Source organism: Seriola aureovittata, chromosome 14 (genome assembly GCF_021018895.1).
Source record: "Seriola aureovittata isolate HTS-2021-v1 ecotype China chromosome 14, ASM2101889v1, whole genome shotgun sequence".
In the NCBI taxonomy this organism is placed as follows: domain Eukaryota; kingdom Metazoa; phylum Chordata; class Actinopteri; order Carangiformes; family Carangidae; genus Seriola; species Seriola aureovittata.
Window position 1 is genome coordinate 21,415,088 of NC_079377.1, and position 21,326 is coordinate 21,436,413.

Consider the following 21,326-nt stretch of genomic DNA (forward strand, 5'->3'; position numbering starts at 1 on the left):
TGCATTTGAACATTTCTTTGGATGTTACACCACTTTGCAATTTGCAATCACTGTCTTAACAATTGTGTTCCCATTTCAGCCAATTTCCCTTTATTTAATTATGGATTTATACATTTGAAATATATTAGATTGTTTAAAAAAAATGATAATCATATATGTTCTTGCTGAATAACACCCAAGGGCCCAAGAGATCAGGGGTCATAGAGCTCATTTAAAATACACAAATGACCACAAAGTTATGCAAAATTATCATAAAAGGGGGCAGAATGAACGTAAGTATACGCTCTATGACCATAAAACAACCACAAAGAAATGCAAAAGACAAAAGGCGACTACAAAGAGACACAAGGTGAACAAAAAGAGATGCAAAATGACAAAGAGATATGTTTCTGTTTTCTCATAATCCGTCCATGCATATCACTGAAGACACTGTAAGAACATAGACTACAATATGGCAGCTGTAGGGTCAGTGCATATCTCTTAAAAGTCACCTCCACGCTTTGCTGTAAGCAGGAGTCTGAAATCACTGGGCAAAAAAAAGGAGCGAGTAAAACTACAAGCCCCAGAATCCTTAGCGGCGACGCGAGCGTCTCTGTGTGTGTGTGTGTGTGTGTGTGTGTGTGTGTGTGTGTGTGTGTGTGTGTTTTCTCTGTGTCTCCTCCCACAGCTACAGTGAACGGACAGGACGGGTCAGCTCTGTGTTTACGCTGAGATGCTCACAACAAAGGACAGCACACAGAGAGCCTGTCATTTAAAAAAAAACACACCGTGATATTTTGTCTCACGGTGAACCATTTGTAACTCGTAACTCCAGGAAGAAGAGGACACATCACACAAAGCCCTTATTGGCGTCCATTTTTTTTTAAACGTTTTATATTTATTTTTTATTTTTTGGTAAACCAGGCTAGAGGGGGAAAAATTAAGACGAAAATTTCCTTCTTTTTTTTTTTGTGCCGGGGGAACGTTAGCTAGCTTGCTAGCTTCAGCAAGTTGGGAAAGACAGGCAGCAGCACACCACAGACAGCCACACCGAGCAGAGACAATAAGAGGACTTCATCATTTATATCGCTGTGAGTACATGTTTAAAAGCCACCTGACTTCACTTGATAATAATAAAGATACTAGTCGTGATAATACCAACGGTTAAACACTAACGGCAGTATGCTAATTCAACGCTGTCCAGTCTATTCAGTGTTCTCTGTTTCTAACCGTCACCTGCTTTGTCCGATGAGCTGATAATTTATTAACGTTACTTCACCTCATTTAGTAAGTAAGCACTCAGCAGGTAAGTCAGTGTGAGAGCTGCAGCAGCAGAGCACTGATCTTTGTCAAGTGTTCTGACACACACACACACACACACACACACACACACACACACACACACACACACACACAAGCATACTCATGCACCTGCTTTGACTCGGTCTTTGTTTTATCTCAGTGCAAATCGAGGGGCTCTATAAAGATAAAGCTCCTGGTGACCAGTGACTGTATCAGTGTGTGTGTGAATGTGTGTGTGTGTGTGTGTGTGTGTGTGTGTGTGTGTGTGTGTGTGTGTGTGTGTATGTGTGTGTGTGTGTGAAGGCTTCAGAAATGCAGATATTAGTTTACATCACTTCCAGTCTGCATGATGAACTGTCACAGCGGTGGGTGGGGGTGTGGGGGGGGTGTGGGGTGTGTGTGTGTGTGTGTGTGTGTGGGGGGGGGGTTGAGTGAGAAAGGGAACATTGCCTGATAAGGAATTAACCAAATGCATGGACTCTTGCCATTACTAAAGCATGATTGCCAGTTAATGACCTCCCTCCCCTCCCCTCCCCTCCCTTCCCTTCCCTTTCTTTCCCTATGTCCAATCTCTTTCTGTGTCTGTCTCTCCCCCCCACCACCACCACCACCGTCTGTCTCGTCAGACTTTACTGGTTGGCAGATGATGATGCGATAAGTTTTGTTTCTGATATGGATCTCACTGACTTCCCTTCCCCGTTTTGGAAATGTCACATAAAGACAGACATGCATTAACTCCATCTGCTCCACCACGATGCCCTGGGCCTTATTTCCATTGTCTGCTTGTCAGTGTGATGATTAATCTGGAAACATGAGTTTTTTTGAAATGTTGGTGAGTGGTAGTGGCCAGTGCGTGTCATTCTTTCAGTGATGTTACCCATTTACCAACCCAACAGGACTAATTTGTATTAGAATAGGGCTTTCAAAGGATAGCTAGTTGGCTGCTGAAGTAATCAGCAGTAAGTACAAAGTGCTATAAGTAGCGGAAGGGCTACATTTAAAACTGAAGCTTTGCATCTGCCTTTTTAGTCCTATGACTTCTTCATAAGATATAAAGCAGGTTGAGAGTGCGATAAGACAATACAACAACTTTTTTTTTTTTTTTAACCTGGTTTTATATTTGTTTTTCATTCTGAACATGAAACACAGGAAAAAATAGTCAACAAAGAGTGGATTCGTGTGTTTGTCTGAGCAGGTTGCAAACATAAGGCTTCGGAATGATGCAAAGTTCAGCAAACAAAAACGATCAATTTCCTGCAATTATACCTACTGTGTGGACTGTATTGAATAGTTTGGGCCCTTATCAGATGCAGCGGTGACCATAACAGAGCCAAACCTGGTGTAGAGAGCTACACATCAGCTAAAAAAGTGCTGCCCTGTTGTAAGGATGATGAGTATTTATTATATTTTTGCACAGGCTATTTAAGTCTGCATTCTCACAGTCCTATAAATGGCGATAACTTCTAGTGTGAAGTGCTTTGCAGTGTAACAGGGGAGAGTGTAAGTATTGCACATACTGTACACTTTTATGTTTGCACATTTGCATTGGGTGTGTTGCCTGCAGGCCTTAGTGCGTGTTCTCCAACACGCTTCAGAGTCTCAATTTCAGGGAGGAAACCGGAGCTGCTGGTGTCAGACGGGAGCGCAGAGAGAGCTCTGATGTCTTAATGGAGGCTCAGTGCTGCCCGTATCCTTAGTAACCTGGTCTGTGGGGACACAGATAGGCCTCCCAGTCTCAGCCTGGGCCGGATGCTGTATCACTAGTGTTCAGGAAAAAAAAAAAAAATCCCATATCCCCCATTTCATCAATTATTTTAGAAGTTTTTATTTCAATTAAATATATTACATGGTCCTTTACAGGCTCAGAAAGATTTGTCCGTCAGTAGGAGATTCAGCAGCATTGTTATTGCATTTATATCCATCAGTGGGATTTGAAAAAAAAAAAAATCTATGCTGCAGTGGTTTTAATAAAGGATTTTATGTAAGTGTATACTATGTATTACGCATATTTTTCATATTACGCACAAGCTTCTAAGAGTATTTGTGGTTTCTGAAGCCAACTTGTGACATAAAATTCACAGCAATTGATAAACAGTCCAAATCTCATTGTTACACAGCAACTGGAAAGAGTTTAGAAACTTGGATTTGCTTATTTCAGAAAGTTTAACAAAACAATTTGTCTTGATTTGGTCACAGGAGAAGTGCTAAAATAGTGGCGTACAACTGATTTTAACAAGTATTCTGTTTCGCCTGTGGGTGTGTTGAGCTCTTCATCATTTTAGTCTAAATAATGTGTCCAGACCCTGCTGTTTGCAGATTTGCTAAACTTACTAACACAGTGGAAATGGTTAAAAACAACTTTTTAATCCAACATAGCATTGCGTGACTCTATGACATGTGTGCATGTACCAGCCAGCAAAGTGTGAACGAGGGCTCCAAAAGCAGTCCAATATGGCTTTAAGAGATTGTTGAGGGTAAATGGGTAACATTAAGATTTTGAGGGAATTAATTGAGTAATTTTCTCTTGAGAATGAGGTAAGTGTGAACATGCCAGCAGTAGGTGGTTAACTTCTTGGTGTTGCGTGAGTGTATTTGAGATTCAAGCCAAGTATGTTTGTGTTTTGGGAAATGTTTGCATTTATCTTTCTGTGCGCATGTGCCTGTGGTGTGCATTTTGATCAGGGAGGGCCGGTGAGCTCGGCGGGGATCTGGGGGTGTAATCATCGGCACAGTTGAGCAGCAGCTTTCCCCCTGCTGTGTGTGAGGAGCTTGGCACCCTCCTCCCGGTCCGGCTTACTCTCTGCTGGGCTGGTAAACAGGCTGAAGTTTGTGGAAGGAGATTACGTCTGTCATGGAAAGTGGGTCAGACAGTGGGCACGTTTTTATGGCCTTGTTTCTGTGAGGTAGGGAAGAGGGGGGCTAGGGGTTTAAACCACCAGCGTTTTTTCCATAGCGTTGCTTGAGGCAGCTTGTGCTTGGTACAACTCTCTTATACTCTCCTTCTTGTCAGAATCATTATCAGTCGATTACTCATGTACATTTTCTAACAAAGAATTTATATTGCAAGCAACTTGCAGCTGTGCCGTCCGGGCTGTTCAGATACATACATTCAGTATCACACCGAACCATTTTGGGTCATAATGGGTATCTAATCTTCCCCCAGTCTCTCCTTGTTCCTTCTATCTCCATATATCCATGAATTGGAAATAAACCTTCATATATGATAAGGCAAAATATCAAATACTCACAATTGAGAAGTTAAAAAAAGCTAATTTTTGACACTTTTGCTTATAGTTATTACTAAAACGAATATATGATTATCAAAGTGCCCATTAATTTCCTGTCAGTTGGTTAAATGATTATTTGATTAATCATCGCAGCTCTACTCAAGTTATAACATGGTCAACTCGCTCTTCTCGACACTTCTTTGTCCTAATTTGTATTGCCCCGGGTGAACTCATAGAGCGTTATTGTCACGCCTCTGAAAAGCCACACCGTGTTTTGTATGAACACACCTTAATACATTCTAATTATAGTCAACATTTTGACATGTTTAAAACATAAATTCAAAAGTGCGAGCTCCACCTGGACTACTGTGGCTGTCTGTCTAGCTCAGATCATCTGTAGATGGAATGGAAGAGCTCAAAAAGCTTCCCCATATCATATCTGTTTTCGAATCATTATGGCAGTGTGCATTATGGTTTACTCCTGCCAGGAAGATGAAACCGAGTGTCGCTAATCAGCTCAGCATGAGATGTCTGGACGTCAATTCTGATGAATGTTAAAGAGTCAAGAATTTGTTCGGGGTTGCAGGGATGCAGAGTCACATCTACACCTGCTTATAGAAAAACCACAGCTTCATTACGTTTTGTGGAGTGACAGTGAAACAGATTTCATGTCAGAACTAACACCGCAGGTAGGAGTGTAAAGGTGCCGCGTAAATTAATCAACAAGAAGAACAAACACCCAAACACGTCCTTCGATTTTCCTTGTTATTTTATAGAATAACAGAATGCTTCCTGCAGGTCATCGCACATCCACATTATCTTATAAATTATGTAAACGCAGGTTGTGGATCAGTTTATTGTAAACCACATGAATTATTTAAATCTGGTCTCTTCACAGATATAGCATTAACGCACATGTAAAGACAAACACATGGGCAGTGAAAGTGCACCTGCTCAATAACTGGTGCAGGTTGTACAATGACGTTTAGTCCTTTCTGTGTGTGCCTGCCTCTTTCATCACGCCACCTGCCTTAATCTCGCTCCTCTGAGAAGACTATTTGTTATTTATTTTAAGAGCTATTTTGGTATATTTGTACACAGGGGTGAGTGTGGTCACCTGTTTTGTTCCGTAAAAATGAAGAATACATTTCCCATCTCTCTGTCTGCCTCCGCTCTTATTTATCTTTCACAGTTACCTAGTTTGTATTTGTCTCATTCCTCCCTTTGCTTCTCTGCCGCTGAAAGTAACAGTAAGGTTTCTCTCCTGCTGCCAATACCTGAGTCAGAGAAGTGAGCGAGTGGGGAAAGTGAAACATAGTGAAGCTGTTCAGTTTTAGAAAAAGCTGTTGGGCAGTCCACAGTCCTATTTGGCAACTTTATTATATTAACGGTAAGCCGACTGACTTCATGAATAGCTTCCTTATTTATAAATGTTGGTGGACTTCTGGGAAAAAGTGTGTAAATTGTATCATAATAACGTCCGACATGTGCTGACACAAGTAGAGCTGAATTATATTTTTGGGGAAAAAGTAATAATATAGCAATATATAGGAACAGTAAAGTGAGGATGCTTTTAAAAAATGCAGTGAATAGTTTTTATTTATCGATTAACTTACTAACTATAAAGTGCTATAAACAGTAAAAACCTAAGTCAAATCAATATTTGGTGTGACAAACCGTCTTCATGTGATCCCAGACTGACTCCATGATGTTGAGATCAGGACTCTGTGAGGGTCAGAGAGAAAGACAGAGAAACCTGTTTTTGCTCATCATATTTATAGAATATCAAACCAAACTTTCAGATACAGCTGAAATGATGCATTAGTGAGTTGATTGGAAGAAATTTAATCTGCAGCCATTTTGATAATTGAATCAAAGATTTCTACCATGCGCTGGTCCCAGCTTTTCCATCGTGAGGATTTGATGTTTTTCTCTGTTTTATATCATTGTAAACTGAATATCGTTAGGTTCTGGTCGGACAATACAAGACATCAGAATACGTTACCTTAAGGCATTTTCAAAATTGACATTTTTAGAGACTAAATTAGTCGTAAAAGATGCTTGTTGCATTCTTCTCAGTCTGCACCAAAGACTTACTTACTAAACCAAATGAGCTAAACTTCATGAAAGAGAGAACTTTGTACACTTTGAGCTTTATGTAATGTAAAGAGATTATATAGTATACCATGGTAGGCCTACTTTGTCTTATTACATTGCATCATTTACAGTGTGCATACATTGTGATGTAGATGCTGAATAGATATTGTTGAGCCACGATAGAAAGCCAAGATAAATTCTACGCAGTGGGTTAATTTATATTAGAGTTTTACCTCCTGACAGTAATTATTTATGTACCAAAGTCGCTGGTAGAGTCCTGAAACCTGCCAGATGTAGACAAGCGCTATCAAGTGATCGATGCTGCTCATTTTCTGCTGTTTGGCACCTGAGGAAGGAAACTGCTTTCTTAATTCTTCACTTTTGTGTTTTGGGTGTGTCCTTTGTCATGTTTGACACCTCCACCCAGACTCAAACTACAGTCTGTTGCTGTGAAGATCCTTGATTGCTTTCAATATCATCTCAAAACTTCACTTTCAGAAACTGAAAGCTCCGTTGAGGTTTTGCATGTGTGAAAGAAAGGTTTGTGAGAGTGTATGTATGTGTTTGTGTGATTATCACAATACCATTTCTGTGGTTTCCTTGCTGTATAGTTTGTTCATATAGGCAAATGTAAACTGAAACTACTGGTATAATCTCACACACACACACACACACACACACTTGTAGACACATTTTCATATGTAGACACAGACCTATAATTGTCAACTCCCCTCTGATCATGCATGATTGCCATTTCCTGCTTCACTTTCCAGCCTTCCTGTCTCCAATGAACTTGTGTGCACATCCTCACACACACACACACACACACACACACAAAACTGAGTGTGTAACTTGTTGATCTTGTGGCTTCCCCAGGGATTACTGCTGTTTCTGTGAATGCAGAGAAAGCAGGGCAGTAATTGCTGAAAATCCATTAAATAATCAAATTCTGAGTGTCCTTGTGCTCAATGTAGCAAAAGAAGAAAGTTATGAAACCCTCAGTTCAAACATTCACTTGATTACATAATATGTGAAACTGTTGTTTAGACCAAAGATAAACTTTAAGTCCCTTAAAGTCCACTTATTTCCAGAAATGTTAAGTCTGTTTTATTTTAAAGGTGTAGGAGACAGAGCCAGCGGTTCTGAAGTGGAAATACTGCCAAAACCCAAACTAACCCCACCGAAGCCTGAACGCTAGCAGCGCTGAGCACTAGCCCGTCTCATTTGGCTGGACAAGAGGCTAATGATTACAAACTATGACCAGGTGCAGCACAGTTAGACCAACACAGACTGTTCCCTCTTACCTCCCCAGAGAAATGCAACCCCTCACCAACACTGAAAGGAGCCAAACAGAAACGGATGGTGAACGGAAACATGAATCAGCCTTAAGCATGCAACTGTTGTTTTCTACTGTGTGCACTGTAATCATGATTTTCAGTGTTGATATGTGGGAACAGAATTATTTTATACCACTATTGACATCTCATATCTCCGTCCTGGGTGTTTTCAACTATAGCTGGAATGATGTATCTTAAATATTTCACTCAGACCAAAGTCTGAACTAGAACCTTAATTGGCTGGAAAGCGTTCCACTTGTACATGTTTACAGTCACCTACATTGCTGTGGAAACGATCACACTTGGGACTGTATAGTTGAACACTAACCCAGTTAACCAGTGATAAATTGCTGAAGGTTACAGCTGTCCTTGGCATTCTTTCCTCAGTACTGAAAACAATAAGGAAGCAGTGGAATTAAAGTTTCTCACAGTACGAGCACAGCATTTAGCCCATAATAACAGTGGTTCAACCCAACCATACCAGCAAGTCTGTGATCTACAATGTATTACAAGGTAATTATCTAGAAAACCCCATGATAACTGTGTAACTAAAGAAGAAATTACCAAACAGTCAAAATAATTCATCAAAAAGCAGGAATCAGTCATACATAGAGTGGTGAGCTTTGGCATGCAGCTCAGATGAAATGGAAAATAAGGAAAGCAAAGCAAAGACTAAGCTTTTTTAGCAACAGGGGACATCACTCATTTGTCAAACATAAACTGACAAAAATCTGAAGTGACAGACAGCACAGCAGTTCAGAGGGAGTGTGCCCTGCGATTAAAATAGTCTATACTAATACTAATTTATTGTGCGGCCATGCTGTGGCTTTTTTTTTTTTAATGCCCGATGAATGACACATGTTGACCTCAATAACACCTTACAATAATGAGGTTTCATTTTGTGCAAATTTCCAAAACGTCTATTCAAATTAAATAACAGCAGTTTAAATAGGTTGGGTGATTTTCCCCTGCAGTGCTGAATGCAGATGAACGCCTGTCACCCTGAGCTCACAACGCATTCACGTTTCATGCATCGAAGAAGGTCACATTGTATGCTTTGTACAATCAGGAGATGGTGCTTGGCTCCAGAAGCATGTGTGTGTGTGTGTGTGTGTGTTTTTGATTGCATGTCCATATGACCGTGCATCCATGTGTGTTTAGAAGCCCAGGCCTTGTACAGTACAGTACGTCTTTCACTGTTTGCACGTGGACATGCATCATTGTCTGATCGTATTTGCCACACAGGCCCCAGTGTGCTTGTATATGTCTGCATCTGTGATTGTGTGCATTATTGTGTGTCCGAGACCTCGCCTGGGTTTGTGTCTTGTTGCACGTCCACCCACAGAGCTGTTGGTTGTCTGTGTGCATACACCGGCCTGTGTTCTTCCCACTGAATCATTAATGAGGCTGTAATTCAAACGCTGGCCCTCCTATTTCTTCCCCTACCTTCTGTCATCAAGCCTCCTCCCAATGCAGCTTACAGGAAAACCAGTTGGCTGCTCTGACAAAGCACAGACAGCGGACCTGCCCTGGAAACTGAAAAAAGCAGTAACAAAATGGACTAAGCACAAAACATAGGAACAAACTGTCTCTGTAACTTTAAGGCTTTTCCAGTTATATTTTAGCATGCAATGAAACTCACTATTTTTTGGTTGTTCACCATGCCATAACATCCGCACATTTGTTTTTGTGCCTCAGTCATATTAGTATTCCTCTCAGGAGATCAGTATCTCACTTTATCCCGCCCTGTGTGTGCTTGTAGACATAACATTTAATTAAACAATGAGAATATCATATGTTTTTCAAAAATGTTCCTGCCAAATAAAAAGTGCTAGAGCTGAAACAGTTCATTAATTAGACAATCAAGAAAAAATGTATCAGCAAATATTTCAATGTTGTTGTCTTACATCGCATAAAGTTGAAACTCTTGGATTTTTGTGAAAAAAGGCTAATTATTTGATTAATTTTTCTCTCTCTATCATCAGACTTTTTATAGAAATTATTATTTGATTAACTGAAAAAAGAATTGTTGTTAATTGCAGTCCTAGAAACTCTTAACACAAAAATGATAACATTAGGAAAGAACATTGGCCCTTGCCTGAACTGAAATAGCAACCTTTATCATACCAACATTATGTAACATAAGACTGTTTTCTGGAAATGTCGGACGAAAAGGTTTGTGTTAGTTTACAGATTAGAGACCCTCATGTAAAATTCATTTCTTCCATTCTCCACACAACTTTTTAGCCACTTTTTCAAGGCTTACTCCAATTCTTATTTTAATTTAAGGCAGCCTAAGTTAGATTTTGGGAAGTCTGATTCACATGGATATTACAAAGGTTATTCATAGAAAAACAAAAAACAGAACCACCACTGTTTTTAATTATTCCTCATAAGCTGCTTTTATTAGACAGTATTACGAACAGCGGAAAGAGGGAGACATTGGGATCATGGTATACATTGGTCATGGGTCAGATTCACCCTTCTCCTCACAGTGAAATGAGTACCTGACATGTTTTCTAGTCCACTGATCCTCCAAACAGCCTGAACCCCAGACACAAGTGTAACACCTCAGGCTCAAACTGCGGACCCTGGTTCTGAGGGGAGCAGTCCTTGATTCTGTGGAGATGCCGGTCTCTCGGAGCCTCCAGAGCAACCGGTAGTTTGTTTTGATGACTTAATTTAATTCTCAGCAGGAATTTGGCGCCAAAGGGTCCGACTCCAGTCTCCTTTGAGGAGTGGAGGGTGGAGGTGTGACTGGTGCTGTCGTGCCATGGGAAAGATCTGGTCCTTTGTGCACTTAGCGTACTTTTGGAGTTAAAAATGTGTATTTTTCTTAAGGGGATCGGTGCACTGGTTGACATGTGATGTTCACGGTTCAAACTGGTCAGATGGGCGTGATGTGTGTTGGCTTTTCAGCAGAACATTCACAGGACATTTTCAGATCTGTCCTCATGGGTCAGTTTTGTTAGGCGTGAGATCCAATGGCTTTTGATGCCATCCTCACTATGTTCACATCTGCTTTCAACAACACAGCTCGGGTTTACATTCCTCACCGTGTTTCTAATGTCCAAGTCCTTTTCCTGACCTGCTCCACATATTTCATGCCGTGCTGTTTATAGCTGATGAGTGTGAGTATTGTTGTGGCAACGCTTCCTCTGATCAAGTGCTTGGCATCGAGCCCGAGTGGATTATTCTAATCGGTCTTGTTACAGACCACTTCTTTTTTCCGTCGTAGTCACAGCTTCAGAAGATCTTCTGAAAAGTAGCTCAGCATGTCTAAATATTGACCACTTCAGTGTCTATATGTGGCCACTGTGTTGGTAACAGCACATGGTGAAGTGGTGTGCTGTGTTTATAAGCTCTGTTTTGCAGGATAATGGTTACTCCAGAGAGTCCAGACGCCACTGAGTGTGATATGTTTTCGTAAAAAGGGAGGAAATTTAACTTACCACATATAAAAAATGACAGATGGTCTGAGGCTAATTAATTTTTTATTTGCTATGTTACAGAGCATGTGTGCACCATCCTGAGTAAACAGGATATTCATAAATCTACGTTTATGGCATTAGGCAGACTCTCTCATCTAGAGCGAATTACAGTTCTGCTTAACTTTAATGATTCAGACAAACAAAACCGAATCAGATGCAGTGAAGACCGATATGCTGTGTATTTGGTTGCAGTCAAATTCTCCGAGTGATTAGTTGGCCATAAGGTGCTGCAGAGTGAATATAATGACTCGACTGTCTTCTTCTAGCACAGATTACTTCACCATAAGATTTTTTTTCTGTTGAAAATATTTTCTTACTCTTACTTACTCTGCAGGTTTAAGGCTGTTGGTTGGACTAAAGAAGACATTTTAAAACATCACCGTCACGTCATTTGCCGGAATCTGTAGACCTTTCGTTCGTGGTCGCAGTTCTGTTTGGTTGTTGGTGAAACTTAAATACAGTTTTGAGGAACTTGTTCTTTACCTGAGTATTTCTACCATCGCCTACTTTCTCTTTTACTCCAAGATTTATTCCACTGCATTTAAGTGATACTCTACAGATTCAGATTAATAATACAAAATACAGTCTTGTATTATTATAGGTTAAAGATAGAGCTGTACTGATCCTCAGGGGGAAAGTCACAAGCTACCCAGCAGTATATAAAGTAGTTAAAAGTAGTCATGGTTGTGTCCACCTGGTGAATCTAAGTCCATATTCATGCTCCTTTCGCTCTGTTTTTGGTCTCTGCTAACTCCTGAGGAAGATATCAGCTTTTCTTTAGCTGCTAAACGCACCACTATTTTCACCAGCTGGTTGTCTGTCTGCTGTTTGGTATTGAGCAGGTAGTGTACAGTGAGTTTTTTTTAGAGATTTTTCCCTGAAAATAGCTGCCTGCTGTGGTTGAAAAGAACAACAAGAGTGAAGCAAAACAGTTTCAGCTGAACAGCTAAACAATGCGGTGAAAACCAGATAAAGCTTTTCAAACCTTAGATGAGCTGCAGATTCAGGTTATACATTGTTATTGTGAAAATATCAATTATAGCTGCTTTAAGTAAAATATGTTTTTCTGCCTTGTCCAACAAGGGAGTTTTATGTGTGTTCTGGTGTGTTGAACATCTTGTCAGGTGTGTTTTGGGGAGCAGGCTCACTCAGACCAGTTAAATCTTGAGGTTAACTGAACTGCCACCCTTTGTCTCCAGTGTTTCCTAACCTGGATGTGACTGTCTATCTGTCAAATGTGCCCTCTGTTATTCCTTCCTTCCTTTCAAGCAATGTGTCATGGGGCGCATGAGAATCCAGCATACCGTATGTTTCCATCCATCTTGGTGTAAATACAGGACCACACACACACACACACACACACACACACACACACAACACACACACACACACACACACACACACACACACACACTGGAAGTCATCTCCAGGGAACACTGAACATGACAAGTGTGTGTCTGTCTGTGAGTGGGCAGGGAATTGGGACTTCCTGTGTGCATGGACACGCTGACTCTGTGTAAATCACTTTGGAGCAGGCTGGCTACAGGCGTGTCTATGGTCAGACAGAAATGTTTCTACGTTCCTATGGCGTCCAGTGTGCATTTAGATTCAGAATAATCAGTGAAATATATTTAAACCATGCACACACACACACAAACAAAACACTATATTATTATATTTCTACTGTCTGATCTCCTACTCAGAGACATGTTAGGAATTCACAATCTGGTTTGTATTGATAATGCCATCTTATCTCCTGTGTACACTCAGCTGAGCTTCAGGAGATATAATTCACACTACATTAATTTTCTGTAATGTTGCATCAGCAGTGATTTTCCCTGTCATAAGGTCCTCGGGTGGTTTTAAAGGGTTCCTCTGGATGGAAATGGTTTCTGTGTGCCAGCGCTCATTGTGGTTTTCATTCTGAGACAGAAGATTGGACTTATTGTGAGATCTGGTGTGTGAATGGAAATGAGTCTGATCATTTCCCATTGGAGTCAGGAGGAACAGTCGCCAGCTAAAGAGAGATGGAAAGAATATGAGCTAGTTGCAGCACGCACCTCCAGACAAACACATAAAAATCTACATTTATTTGAAGGAGGTGTTGAAGCCCAGTTTCTGGAATAGGGAACATTAACATTAGCTGTTTGCCAAACGCTGGCAGATTTGAGATTGTGCCTCGAAGTGTGTGTTGTCATCCTCTCAGTTTGGCGGGTAAGCCACAGTCCTCTGGAAGATTCCTCTATTCTTTCTATTCTGTTGGCTGCTGTGGTGAGTGAAAATGCAGTCACAATCATCAGGAGATGTACACTCATCATTAATCATCCCTGTTTGAAATGTGTGGTTTCCTGCTGTACCTTTTGTCAGTGCTTCAGGTTCTGTGTGGGCAGTGGGATGGAGGTAGCAGCTAGGTCTTTGACTGACCATTAAATGTTTGTGTTCAAACATTAGGCTGACTGTTTACACAATAAAGATTCACAGCTATCTAAAGGTGTCTCAACTCTGGAGCCAATGTGCACGTTCCGGATAGAGGCCATTAAAGTTTTTTTTAAAGTGATTACATCAGTTAAAGAAATCCTGGTCAACTTCCAATCCTTTGTTTTTTGTAAGCGATTGCACTCTTTGTACTCCAGGTGCCAAAAACACCCCATGAACTCTGGAAACACTCAAACCTATTCATAAAGCTCAGTGATGCAATCATTTGAACTGCAGAAAAGCACAAACTAAGATGAAATAGCCATCAGGTATAATTAGCACGATCCACACTAGCATCAACAATGTGATATTTTTTTTGCCATATTTTGCAGGCGTACCATACCTTTAAAGTGCTGCTGCACAAAACTCCACTGAGCTATATTTACATAATGTGGAGCAGATGTCAAACATATCTTTTTAAAACTGCTAGTTTTAATGTAGGCCCACTTTAAGCTTGGAGTGCACCGTGTAGCTGTATTATGTTGAAGAATATAAATATTGAACTCAAGTGTTGAATCGGATCCAGGCAAAAAAAAAAAGAAGACACAAACTGCAGGTACACTGTGATATTTTATGAAGAAAAAGTAAGGTTTAGCTTGAGAGGAAGAACCGAAACTTCAGATAACACGATAACACGTCGTTTCGATGGTTGATTGTTGATTAATCCCAGAACTAGCTCATTCCTTCAGACAGCAACACGACAGATAGTTTTTTTTTTTTTTTTTTTAAATCTTCTTTTCTTTTGAAAATCTTTTGTTTTCATACTTTGTCGCAGTAAGTGCAAAAATCTTTGTCTTTCGAGAACAGGTAATGTTAGATAACACTACTGACATGCAGTGTGCTTCTTATTAACAGGTCAAACAGGTAAATCAGTGGAGGATATGTTTTATTCATCAGGAGCTACAGTATGTGAATAAGACATTTCTCTAAAACAGTAATGAGTTAATTTCTCCATTGGTCCCTCTTTCATCATTAAGCTTTTATTCTTTCTTAGTTTTAAAGGTTACTCCTTATTTTGTTTTAGTCTCATTTTGAAAAATGAAAAATGGGTCATCAGAAAATATTTTTTGTCATTAATCAAAATAACACTGGAGTCAAGGCAAAATGAAACCTCCCTCTTAAAATGCATGCATGCTTAGACACTTGAGTGTATTTTGTAAAAACACTGGAAAAAAGAAAATTTTCCTCCCATGTCCCAGATGACTTGGACAGAGATCTCCTTCTCTCTTCGTCTTCTTTTCTTTTCTTTTTTTTTTCTCATGTTCTGCGATGCCGATGCAATCTGTTCATGTTCATCGATCGGACAAGTTTGACCAAGGAGGAGACAGAATGGAAGGCAAGAGGAAAAAAAGAGAATCTGGCGTCAGGTTTGCCAGCTCCCTCCTCCCCACAGATCAGTTTCCGAGTCATCGAGCGTCTAATCTTCACAGTGCGCAAACCAATCCCTCTCCACTGACCCGGCCATGCAACTCTACACACTGGAGACCAGACCCAGGCCGTCTGAAACGAGCTTGCGCCCACACAAATGCATTTCGCTTGCATTACAAACACTCAGAGTAGATTAAAATCCCCGATGATGCACGCACAACCTCCCACATACTCAAACGGAAATCTCAAAAAATACTTAGCCATAATTTGTAGGGTTAGCACATGCTTTGACTTGTTGTTGACTGTTGTTGAGATGAAATTGTTTTTTGAAGACACACCACTTACAAGGATGAGGTTTATGGTCATATTCAGCAGTCCCCTCTTTTCCTACAACCATAAAACCTCCAGCATGATGTGCTGCATTATGCTCCATTTTAATCATCATCTGGAAAAAAATAAAAGCCATTCCAAGAAACTGTAGGAAGCTTTCATCTAATGCTCTGTCCTTCTTTCAAGCCCATAAACAGATGACTGATGTCCAAACCAATGAGGCTTTTTTATTCTATAATTAGTGTTTTTTTTTTTACCCTGCCATCTGCATCAAGCAAACTGCATTTGTTTGAATCATATTCTTATTTATCATGGGGTTCAGTGTCTTGGTTATTAGCACTTTGACATGATGCTGCTGAGAATAAACTTGGGACCAAGGTTCAGTCTGTGGATCTGAAAAGTTGACATCTTTTCTAAATGAGACATAATCTGGCAGAGGGGCTTTTCTGTTATCATTCTGATCTGAGGAACGTGCGGTCTTTGTGAGCTGGGAGGTGGCAGACTGGCTGAAGACTTGCTGGCTAGTTGGCTCTCCCACCAAGCAGCTGCAGTTTGTCACAGGAAGTTGCGGCTTCGGATTTAAGTCATTGACGTGGCGCTGGCTCCCCTCACATGGAGGTCTTCTTAGGAACAGACTGCAACCGACTATTCATTTAAGTATTTTTTTAAGCAAAAAGTTCTCCGGTTCTTCCTTCTCCGATAATTATGATATATGTGATATTATATAATAATATAGATATATGCTTAAAATTTATGTTATGCCTCCTGAGAGACCTTTTCATCACTGCTATGCCTTTGGGTTTGACTGTAGCATGGATATTTCTGTCTTTTCTCCTCCACTGAGCTGAAAGACCTGCCCTGCTCTCCAAACAGGACACGGGTTGAGAGGGTCGGAGTTCCTCTTGGAGTGGGATTTTCACAAAGAGAGGTTTTGTTAGAAGATGCGAGGTCAGCCTGATTCTTAGCAGTGCGAGGTACATCTATCATCATTTAACCTCTTTACCATCTACATCTACATCGTTAACTGGTAGATTGTGTCTTACTAGTTTAGTTTATGCATTAAGGCTTGGGTTAGCACCTAGGAATAGAAACCTGGCCTGAGTGTCACAGTAAGTGGGAATAGGTGTGTTGCTGACATTATCATAAAGCTTCCTTTACCATTAAAGCATCTTTGCTTTCTACTGGAAAGTAGGCTAACACCTACTCACTCTCTGAAGTAGCTGAGTCAGTTGACTTTCATTGCTTTCATTTTTTTTTTTTTGCTTGTGGCTCCTGCTTTGCCTTTTGTATACATATTTTTCATTTTTGAAAATACTTAACATTATAGCTGCAATGATTAGTTGATTGATTATATTTCAAACAAAAGTTCCAGCTTTTGAAATGAAAGAATCTGCAGCTTTTCGTTGTTTTATATGATAGTAAATTGAATATCTGTGGGGTTTTTTTTTGGTTGGTCAAAACATAAACTTTGAAGATATTTTTCTCATTTTCTAGAGAAAACTATAAAATGATTAGTTGAGAAAATAATGGGCAGATTAATTGATAATAAAAAGAGTTATTAGTTGAAGTCCTGCTCAGCGTTATGCTGATGTATGTCTGCCCAGTTACAGCACAGTGTACTTCCTACCTCACACTAACAGCCTACATGAGTCTCACAGACTCACATTTTAATCCCTTTGTTCATCATTGTGATATGAAAACATCACTTCACCACAGGCGGAGAAACAAAGTTTGCGTCCTGGACAGAGTTCAGTTATAAAATCGTAGCACAGCACAGAGTGTCTCTCCTGAAGTGGATGGCAGTGGAAGGGGTCGTACTAGAGTATGCACACATTCAGCATCAGAGCTGAGAAGACGAGGAACAAGATGTGCTGCTGTGCATCGCCCTGTCTTCTTTTCCATCGCCAGTCTCTATTTCAATCACAATTAGTTTTGTAGTTTGGTAATTTTGGTTTGTAAAAGATTACAGCCGGCTCTGTACGAAGATGCAGATGCGGGGGGGAGATGCAAAGATAAAAAAGACTGAAGAGGGAGGGAGAGGCAGAGAGAGACTTTCTGTTTTTGGAAACAGTTGCTGTAAGCTTTTGAATAACACGTGTTCCGTGCTCAGCATGGAACAGCTGGGGAGCTCAAAGCCTCCCGCTCACAAGGGGAACATGAAAGGTGTAAAACACCTAAAAGCCTCAGTATTTAAGGATGTGGTGAGAGCAAGTAAAACTGGGATGATTAGGTATCTGATGACCTTCTTGATGAAGGGCTCTGACAAAGATCACAGCAGCCACCAGTAATAACATGTTTTTTGTTTTTTCTTCCTTCCCTTTTGAGTTCTCATTTTTACACACACACACACACACACACCCGCACTTACACTACTGTCACCCGCATTGTATTGACACCTAGTTTTAGCCCAGCAGGCAGAATATCAGTAGCGCTTTGAGTGTCATAACAAAACCGAAAAAAGTGAATACATACCTCTCATGTTTCACAACACATTATGGAGACAGCTGGTCTATTCGCTAGCATATGATTATTCCTTCCCTTTCTGGAAAAGAAATATGAAAAAACCCAAGCAAGATGGATTTGTTTCAGCAAGTAATTTGTTAAAATATTGCCACTATAATACAGAGAAAGGAACAGATATTATAAATGAAATTGTATCTCATGAATAGTCCACTATTTCAAAATTATATACCACAAAAATACAATCCAGTTTGTTATCTTTTCAAATTGGAGCAGGTGTGTCCTCATATTAAATAGCTCCACATATCCAGAATGCCAGAAACATGTCAGCCTCTTGCAGTCTATTCCAGGCATCTGTTATTATTTATTGATCTGATGACCCACTTAACCAGGAGGATATCATTACCACTTTCCAGTAATGAAGATGTTACACCATGTAGGAGGTCCTAGTTTTCTTTTCTTTTGTTATCCATTCCTGACCTGGTGTCTGCTCTGGGTTTTCTGCGTTGACAGAGCTTGGCTGTGTTTGATGCATAGACTGTATATAGGTTTGATTTGAGAAGTTTTTGTATGTCCTTTAGTTGTTATTTGTCCTATTTTGTGTTCCCAACAAAACAAGTTCATTTGTGACAGTTTATATCAGAAGCTCACAACCAATATGATGAAGTAACTGCATTTTGTTTTTATTTGATTTGTCCAGTTCAAAGCTGAAAGTTTAATGTTGGTCCGCCATCAAGTTACTCATGCAATGAATGTTAATTAGTGACATCTAATATGACCTATGTGGAGATCTTTGCCACTAAAAGAGGAGCAATAAAAGATTTGTTACTGTCACACCTTGACAAATCTGTGTATTTTGCCAACTTGGAGTCAGAAAATAGTCAAGTAATTTTTCACATGTTCATTCGCATATGGAGCGAAATGCTTGAGGTCTAGAGTCCAGCTGTCTTTAACAAGAGCTGCACACTGCAACAGTAGCAAGCTGAGGTGGACAAAACACAATGTAGTTCAGTAAAGAATAGATTGGATTTTATCTGATTTAGGATCAGTACAATTTAAATGTTTGTCCCTGAAGCTCCTTCCCTGGTTGTGTATCAGGATCCTACATGTTTCCTTGGCCATGCAGTAGACTTAGCACGTTAGTAAGCACCTTACTGTAGGTCCCTCTGTCACTTCGTCTTTGTCCATGACCCTGTTAGAGGATCTTCTGACCCATTTTTGGTTCCTGACCTATCAACCGAGAAACATCGCCTCTGGTTAAGTTGTTTGTTTCCACAGAGCATTGCCTTGTGATTCTGAAAGTGTGTCATGCTTTGACTCACCACAATGACTCTACCCTTGACTCTACTCTCCTCAAGTATTACACACCTTTTTAGTCAATATGAAAGCATTGTGCAGAATCCGGCAGAATGGATTGATGTCAGTTCCCTAGTCATGGCTATGTGTTGCTCTTTGGTATATGCCAGATAGGACAGTTTCACATGTAGCACTGTGGCTCAGCTGGTAATGTTTTCAAAAGAAGAAGTGCAGCTGTTACCCTGCTTCCATCTTAACATGTAGACCTAGCATGTACATTTGTTTGTCATGTGTTGTGCTCTGTTGGCAGTCAGGGGGAGTGGCAGGTGTCACCCAAGCCTCCTTGCAGTAAAGTTTTATGAGGGCTTTTGTAAGTGTGAGGTTGCTGTTCCTGCTGTCAGCAGCAGGTTGTTACAATCCGTGACCCCGGCCCGCAAAGTCAGACTCTCTGAGCTCTGGATCCATTGTTGTAGGACTGTGTGTCTCGGTAGCTAAGCAGCAGTTGGCATGCAGCCACACCGAGCTCTGTGTCATGCAGAGTTGCAGAGGCAGAGAGCTTAGTCAGACACACACACACACACACACACGCTTAAAAAATTATATACCCCATACATATAACTAGAGATGTGCACTAGAGACAAATTTCCTCACTCAGCCAATTTAGTGATCAATATGCTTTCAATGAAATGATCGGTGTGAACTATTTCTCGACATTACCCAAGTAAATTAAGAAGAGAAACCAAAGGTTAAATTTGAGAAAATAAAGCTGTCACTCAAAACTGTTCTTGCTGTCACCCCACTGGTCATTATCTTTAATATAAAATGTCAATTAGTGGAGCTTTGAATATTAAAATTGACATCATTAATCACCAGCTAGATGGAAATCCCAGCCTCTGATATTAAAATGTAATGGTTTTCATTTATATGCACCACCCCGATATTCTCACCATACTTTTGACTGCTTTGCATATATGATGCTGCATGAAATATTGGTCCAATATGATCATAATTTCCAGAGAGACTGGGCTGGCTGAGTCGATGTCCTTGAGCTCCACAGGAGAAGGCGAGAAACGTGGGCTCTGGACAGGCAGCTGCTGTTTTTGTTGATTTCTTGATAACAGTGTTGAGACAGAAGGATAATTCAGCATTCTGTACATCTGTTCAATAACAGGACCCACTGCACTCTATTTTTCTTTTGGTCTTCAGTGTCTGATCAATAGGTAAAAATCAATTCCCAGCAAGTCAGCCAACAGCTCCCTCAACACTACTTACTGTGCACACGTGTGTGTGTGTGTGTGTGTGTGTGTGTGTGTGTGTGTGTGTGTGTGTGTGTGTGTGTGTGTGTGTGTGTGTGTGTGTGTGTGTGTAGGGGATTGCTCATGCAAACAGTTTGGAGCATGGTGTTTTAGTATGCAATGGTAATGCTGCATGTGTGCGTGTGTGTTAGCATGTGGGATTAACCTCCTCTGTCAGGGGAGCAGGTGGGGCTCAGTCTTATATCCAGTTTTGCAGTTTGAACACACCCATCTCCACTTCCCCCTTCTTCCTGAGTCCTCCAGGTCCTCTGCTTCGCTTTTATTGCCCGTAGCCAGAGTAAAACAGGCTTCTTCCAACAGAACTTCAATGTCCGCTGTTAGAAAAAGAGCTGAGAAGATTCACAACCATTCCCACCACCTGCTGATTTTTATTCAGAAATATCGATAAGACGTTGCTGTGTGAAGAAAATGAAGCGCTTGCCTTCACTTAAATGTGATTAACCCTGGTCTGATTTCTTTCTGTACTACTAGAGTTTCACCTCTGCCTTCTTTTCTCCCTCTTGCTGTGTGTGATGAAGCTGTTTATAGTTCACAGCTATACTGAGTTGTGGTGTGATACTCTTATTATAGATTTATTGTTAAAGCCTTGGGAGCATGACATCAGGAAGTGAACTCAAAATGTTACATCTTCAGTTGTGCGGCTGTGAA

At 40.5% G+C, this 21,326-nt stretch overlaps 1 protein-coding gene across 1 annotated transcript in view; it reads left to right on the top strand.

The window, feature by feature from the left end:
- The first annotated feature begins 677 nt into the window (after positions 1-677).
- Positions 678-21,326, top strand: part of peli1b (pellino E3 ubiquitin protein ligase 1b) — a 41,504-nt gene continuing 20,855 nt past the window's right edge. Inside the window, exon 1 of the mRNA XM_056395399.1 lies at positions 678-1,070. The gene's annotated coding sequence lies outside the window, so the exon portion shown is untranslated. The remainder of the gene's footprint in view (positions 1,071-21,326) is intronic.